Here is a 6,676-nt window from a genome sequence, read left to right as displayed (position 1 = left end):
ATGTTGTTAAATGAAATTTTGAATGGTGGTTAATGTTGTCAAATGAAATTTTGAATAGTGCTTAATGTTATAAAATGCAATTTTGAATGGTAGTTAATGTTGTCAAATGAAATTTTGAATGGTTGCTAATGTTATAAAATGCAATTTTGAATGGTGGTTAATGTTGTAAAATAAAATTTTGAACGGTGGTTAATGCTGTCAAATAGAATTTTTAATCGTGGTTAATGTTGTCAATGAGATTTTAAATGGTGGTTTATTTTGCCAAATAAAATTTTGAATGGTGGTTAATGTTGTCAAATGAAATTTTGAATGGTGGTTAATGTTGTCAAATGATATTTTAAATGGTGGTTAATGTTGTCAAATAAAATGTTGAATGGTGTTTAATGTTGTCAAATAAAATTTTGAATGGTGGTTAATGTTGTCAAATAAAATTTTGAATGGTGGTTAATGTTGTCAAATGAAATTTTGAATGGTGGTTAATGTTGTCAAATAAAATTTTAAATGGTGGTTAATGTTGTCAAATAAAATTTTGGATGGTGGTTAATGTTGTCAAATGAAATTTTAAATGGTGGTTAATGTTGTCAAATAAAATTTTAAATGGTGGTTAATGTTGTCAAATAAAATTTTAAATGGTGGTTAATGTTGTCAAATGAAATTTTGAATGGTGGTTAATGTTGTCAAATAAAATTTTGAATGGTGGTTAATGTTGTCAAATAAAATTTTGGATGGTGGTTAATGTTGTCAAATGAAATTTTAAATGGTGGTTAATGTTGTCAAATAAAATTTTGAATGGTGGTTAATGTTGTCAAATAAAATTTTGAATGGTGGTTAATGTTGTCGAATAAAATTTTGGATGGTGGTTAATGTTGTCAAATAAAATTTTGAATGGTGGTTAATGTTGTCAGATGAAACTTTTAATGATGGTTAATTTTGTGAAATGAAATTTTGAATGGTGCTTAATGTTGTCAGATGAAACTTTTAATGATGGTTAATTTTGTGAAATGAAATTTTGAATGGTGCTTAATGTTGTCAGATAAAACTTTTAATGGTGGTTAATGTTGTCAAATAAAATTTTGAATGTTGGCTAATGTTGTCAGATGAAACTTTTAATGATGGTTAATTTTGTGAAATGAAATTTTGAATGGTGCTTAATGTTGTCAGATAAAACTTTTAATGGGGGTTAATGTTGTCAAATAAAATTTTGAATGTTGGTTAATGTTGTCAGATAAAACTGTTAATGGTGGTTAATGTTGTCAAATAAAATATTGAATGTTGGTTAATGTTGTCAGATAAAACTTTTAATGGTGGTTAATGTTGTCAAATAAAATTTTGAATGTTTGTTAATGTTGTCAGATAAAACTTTTAATGGTGGTTAATGTTGTCAAATAAAATTTTGAATGTTGGTTAATGTTGTCAGATAAAACTTTTAATGGTGGTTAATGTTGTCAAATAAAATTTTGAATGTTTGTTAATGTTGTCAGATAAAACTTTTAATGGTGGTTAATGTTGTCAAATAAAATTTTGAATGTTGGTTAATGTTGTCAGATAAAACTTTTAATGGTGGTTAATGTTGTCAAATAAAATATTGAATGGTGCTTAATGTTGTCAGATGAAACTTTTAATGGTGATTTATGTTGTCAAATAAAATTTTGAACGTTGGTTAATGTTGTCAGATGAAACTTTTAATGATGGTTAATTTTCTGAAATGAAATTTTGAATGGTGGGTCATGTTATCGAATAAAATTTTGAATGGGAGCTTAATCTTTTCAAAGGCAATAGTGAAGTGTGGTTAATGTTATCAAATCAAGTTTTAAATGGTGGTTAATGTTTTCAAATGAAATTTTAAATGGTTGTTAATGTTACAACATGAAAGTTTGAATAATGGTTAAGTTTTTCAAATGAAATTTTGAATAATGGTTAATGTTATCGAATCAAATTTTAAATGGTGGTTAATGTTATCAAATCAAATTTTACATGGTGGTTTATATTAAAAAATCAAATATTAAATGGTGGAGTATGTTTTCAAATGAAAATTTGAAATCTGGTGAATGTATCAACATGCAATTTTGAATTATGATTAATGTTTTCTAATGAAATTTTTAATAATGGTTAATGATATCAAATCAAATTTTAAATGGTAGTTAATGTTTTCAAATGAAATTTTGAATGCTGGTGAATGTATCAACATGAAATTTTGAATAATAGTTAATGTTTTCAAATAAAATTTTGAATAATGGTTAATGTTATCAAATAAAATTTTGAATGGTGGTTAATGTTTTCAAATTAAATTTTGAATAATGGTTAATGTTATCAAATCAAATTTTGAATGCTGGTGAATGTATCAACATGAAATTTTGAATAATAGTTAATGTTTTCAAATGAAATTTTGAATAATGGTTAATGTTATCAAATCAAATTTTGAATGCTGGTGAATGTAACAACATGAAATTTTGAATAATAGTTAATGTTTTCAAATGAAATTTTGAATAATGGTTAATATTATCAAATCAAATTTTGAATGGTGGTTAATGTTTTCAAATGAAATTTTGAATAATGGTTTATATTATCAAATCAAATTTTGAATGCTGGTGAATGTAACAACATGAAATTTTGAATAATAGTTAATGTTTTCAAATTAAATTTTGAATAATGGTTAATGTTTTCAAATGAAATTTTGAATAATGGTTAATATTATCAAATCAAATTTTGAATAATAGTTAATGTTTTCAAATTAAATTTTGAATAATAGTTAATGTTTTCAAATTAAATTTTGAATAATAGTTAATGTTTTCAAATTAAATTTTGAATAATAGTTAATGTTTTCAAATTAAATTTTGAATAATAGTTAATGTTTTCAAATCAAATTTTGAATAATGGTTAATATTATCAAATCAAATTTTGAATGCTGGTTAATGTTTTCAAATGAAATTTTGAATAATGGTTTATATTATCAAATCAAATGTTAAATGGTGGTTAATGTTTTCAAATAAAATGTTGAATAGTGGTTAATGTCATATGAAATTTTAAATGATGGTGAGGTTAAAACAAAATCAGATCATTTAGACAAAACATGAGTATGAGTTGAGATGACGAATGACACCACATTTTCCTTGGTGGGAGAACTTTTATGCATATCAGTTGTCTATGGAAGTGTTGTATTACCAAATAAAACAAATGTATTTCGAGTTTACATATAAACGTGTTTATCTATGTCTAGTGTATATAAGGTATACTTGTTTCTGTAATTGGTGCTCGTGTATCGTCTAATGGTTAAAATTATATAGACATTTACTTTTCTTTCTGCATGGGGTGTCTGTATGTGTAGATCTGTTACGTGTATATTTAATATGCGTTGTGCGTTGAGTTTTCATTGAAAAAAATGTAAATGTTTAAAAATTAATTCCTTTAACTTTTAAAAAGCCAAAAAGGAATTTACTAAAAATATTTGTTTTTAATTTTTCTATTTTATTTTTTTATTCATTTTATATGTATTTTAAAAGTTTTTAACTACTGTGGAATTTACATGGTTTCTGCTAGTATTATTTAATGCGTAACTGTACATTAAAAAATAGAAATACGTTACAGCGACCAGAAATTGACTAATTTATGTATTATTTTGTATTCGTTTAAAGACCTCGCCTTGTCAAACTTTCATGAAAAACACTCGTCTATATGAAACCACTATCAATAATTTCCCCTACTCTTTATCTGCGCTTAAACCTAAATGTAGATTCCATGAATAAAGTTTCCTTTTTAGAACTGCACACCAATCGAACTCTCTTTCATTTTTCTGCTTTCCAACTGACTACAATATGGTCGTCTTCAAGTCCAACATAAACAAGTTCTTGATGAGCCATCTCCTTAAATAATCCAATTTACCAAATTTTCGCTACTAACAGTTACTACAATGTTATCTCATTGACTATTGTACACTCATTAACCCTTATAATCGAATGGCCTCTTGGCCTTGATAAGTGGTGACTCTTTTGTAAAAATAAAAAGACCTTATTTTGCTTTTCAAATTCACTCGCTCCTTGACAAGGTTCAAAAGAGAGTCGCAAATCTGATAGGCCCTGAACTGGCATCTAAGCTTCAGCCTCTGTCCCATCTACGAAACGTTGCATCCCTCTGCCTGTTCTACAAGTATTTTAATGGTGAATGCTCTAACGAACTGCAAGCACTAGTGCCCCCATGACGTGAACACGCTCGACAGACCCGACGGGCTGCAAAATCCCACCCCACACTGTAGAGATCCCTAAATGTAAAATCTTTCTACTCCAGTAGTTTCTTTGCCAGAACCGCTAGACTTTGGAATTCCATTCCAGGTCCCTGCTTCCCCAACTCTACTGACTTGCAGAAGTTCAAGTGCAACGTGAACCGACATCTTGCTGCCCAAATCTCTACATAGTACCCCAGTAGTTGTTGCCCCTGATAGTAGCCCCCTACACCAAAGTGGCAATATGTCTTGTTTGGGGTGAAAGTGTAATTAAAAAAAAAAAAACTTTTTTAAAAATTAAAACAATATAACTCAATAGGTGATACGATGGGTGAATATCTATATTATATTCTCTTTGTCTGTCCATCTATTCGGTACACTTTTCCCCGGAAACTATTGGGCCGATATAACTGGACTGTTGTATGGGCCTTTTTATGATAAGTGTTATACCGGCCTTTTTATGCATAAGGGAAATTACACCGGCTCTCACTATATATAGTGCCAGTAATGTCTACACCGGTGAGAAGGAGTGACAGTACTCCACTGCCTAACTGAGCGTTAGTCAGTTATTCTCGTATTCCTACTTTTGTACCTGTGATGTTAATATACATCGTTTGTTCAACCAATCTCGACTTGATTTTCTTCTTTTACTATTGTGTTACAACACAACAATAAGGTACAACGAACTAAGTATTATGGTAACAATTCGATGCACAGGTATGGATTTCTGTGGATTAATACGGGTTAGCCACTTTAGTACCATGTTTAATCTAGAAGACTCCTAGAAAACTATTAGGTTTATCTGCTTGAAATTTCGTATCCCTATTTGGTATGATACAGTGCATGAACCAAATATTATAGTACTCGTTTGATGGATTAATATGGATTAGTATTTAATGCGGAAACGAGCACACATTTAGTCATATTCAATCATCAATTTGACATAACGCACTATTTTTTAATCAATGGTCTATAACTTTTGCACGGTTTTAACGAGCAATAGACCTAGTTTGTTAATAGTTCTATAACAAAATTAATGAATTCTGATTTTTTATGTATTAATTTCCAGTTTTCAGATGATTTAGTTTTCAAATCAAGTTTTTTAATCATTTTATTTAGGTTGTTGCCGTAACAAGAATTATGTGGCATAATTTCTAAGCCTTTTTGATTAATCACCAGTTTAAACTTGCATTAGGAATTTAATTTTCATATAAAATTAGGATAATATAGAATCGTCTAATATTATACGAAAGTCTGAATTCCTTTGTTGTCGTCTCAAATTTTAACGCTATGGCATCATTTCTACCAAACTCTAAAATTTACCGACTAAGTCTGCTACACTATCTATTTTGATTTCAGTTCTAGCTGATAATATTACAAATCATATATACTTTGAAACTTTTTTTTTTACAAACGAGTGACCACTGATCAAGGCCCAGAGGCCACTCGAGGATCAGGGTTAATAAGTGCACTGTAGTCCATGGGACAGAGACGTAGTAATTGTTAGTAGTGAAAATTTGGTAAATTGGATTACTAAAGAGGAACGGTTCATGAAGAACTTGTTTACGTTGGACTTGAAGACGACCATATTTTAGTCAACCGGAAAGCAGACAAGTAAAAGAGAGTTCAACGGGTGTGCAATTCTAAGAAAAAGAAAGCTTTGTTCGTGGAATCTACGTTTAGGTTAAGGCGCGGATAAAGAGTGGGGGAAATTATTGATAGTGTTTTAAGCTAGACGAGTGTTTCCCTTGAAAGTCAGGGGAGGGGCGGGGTCATAGATCGGAGCTGAGACGAGCACTTGCCATGAAAATAACGATAAAGAAGAGACAGGCTCGCAACGTCTCTTCTGTGGGAAAAAGGTTGCAGGGAAGAGAAAAGGGTACCTCCACTAGGATGTTGAGGCAGGATAAGCTACCTTTAGCACCTTCTGCCTATATGTGGCAATAGTACTCCATCCTTGGACGTACTTGACTCTTATACAGGTAAAGAATTGCATCAGCACTGAGATATCTACTGGAGCGGTAGAATGATTCGACGATTTTTTGAGCAGCCTTGGCAACATATTTCCTGTATGTGTTCCATTTTATATCATGAGTAATGGTCAAGCCTAGGAGCTTGTCAAAACATGAAGCCTCCTCAAGACGAGAACCATTCGTTTCGATTGATGCCAGATGGAGATCAGGGTGTTGATGATCTAAAGACAAAAGCTTGGTTTTAGTTGCATTAAAAGTAACCTACAACCTGTTTCCCCATTGTAATACCTGCCCAAGATCAGTAGAGAGAGAGAGAGAGAGAGAGAGAGAGAATTAGAGAGAATGTGGTCGTTTACATTAAAAAATATAATCTCCCGCTGCAGGAAAGCCAGTATGATCGCAACCATCCGCCGAGTAGATATTCTAGTATCGTATAAATTTTCGTTGTCGTGTTTAGTCGTGTTTATTTTTAGTGTGATTAAAGATT

This window comes from Euprymna scolopes, chromosome 6, assembly GCF_053919585.1.
Source record: "Euprymna scolopes isolate OS-2025 chromosome 6, ASM5391958v1, whole genome shotgun sequence".
Classification (NCBI taxonomy): Eukaryota; Metazoa; Mollusca; class Cephalopoda; order Sepiida; family Sepiolidae; genus Euprymna; species Euprymna scolopes.
This window is presented reverse-complemented; position numbering follows the sequence as displayed.